This window comes from Gracilinanus agilis, chromosome 2 (assembly GCF_016433145.1).
Source record: "Gracilinanus agilis isolate LMUSP501 chromosome 2, AgileGrace, whole genome shotgun sequence".
Lineage (NCBI taxonomy): Eukaryota > Metazoa > Chordata > Mammalia > Didelphimorphia > Didelphidae > Gracilinanus > Gracilinanus agilis.
The window spans coordinates 94,690,087-94,691,012 of NC_058131.1; positions in this window are offsets into that span (position 1 = coordinate 94,690,087).

Genomic DNA, 926 nt, shown 5'->3' on the forward strand with positions numbered 1-926 from the left:
TCTCTCTCTCTCATCCAACACCTGGATCACGATCTTCTCCACCTGACATATTTGGACACTTCCAATATTTACATGGAACATCTCTTTGACATTCATGACCCACCACTAAGTTGGTCCTCAGCCACTCACAGCAATGATCAAACTTAGACCTCACCATTCCTCAAAAAATATCCCACCTCCTGGATTCTGAACTCTAAACTTCTGTCTGATCAGAAGTTCCTGCCCTTGAGATGCTCCTGCCTCATTCTTCCTAAACCATTCTTCATCTTTACCATCTCTCCCTTCGCATTCTCCTCCAGCTCTGGCCTCCCCCTTCTCCCTTCATTGTCTTGATCTGTTCAGCTTTGTTGTTTCTTCCACTTTTAAATCACTTACCCTCAGTCCCTACTCAACCTTCATCCCAGGTTTATTGTCAGCAACTACCTTTTCTGTGTCTATTCTCAAACAGCTGAACAGAGTTAAGGAACCCTTTAGGTTATCTAATCTCAGCACATTCCTCACTGCTGCCAATCAATCCTTTTTCCTCTTTCTTAATAGACCTCTATCATGTTTCCTCAAGTTTCTGTTCTAAACTTTCGCTTTTCTCTTCAACACCCAAAGCCATTCTTAACTTTCTCCTTCACAGGTGATGACTTTGTCTCCTACTTTATCAAGAAATTCAAGACTATACCTTCATGAGCTTCCTCCAGTACTGATCAAATCTCTTCTGTCTTCATTCATTCTCTTCTCTTCTGCTGTACTCTCTAAGAAATGTTTCTTCTTCACAAGGCTATTTTTGCTCTTTTCCCAATCCATCCTCTTATGGCTCTTCTGCAAATTTTACCCATAGATGAGTCTCTCTCCCTCTCATCTTCAAATTCTAGCTTCTCTATTGACCAAAAAAAACTGTTCAGGTCTCTTTCCTTCTTAAAACTAAAACAAAACAA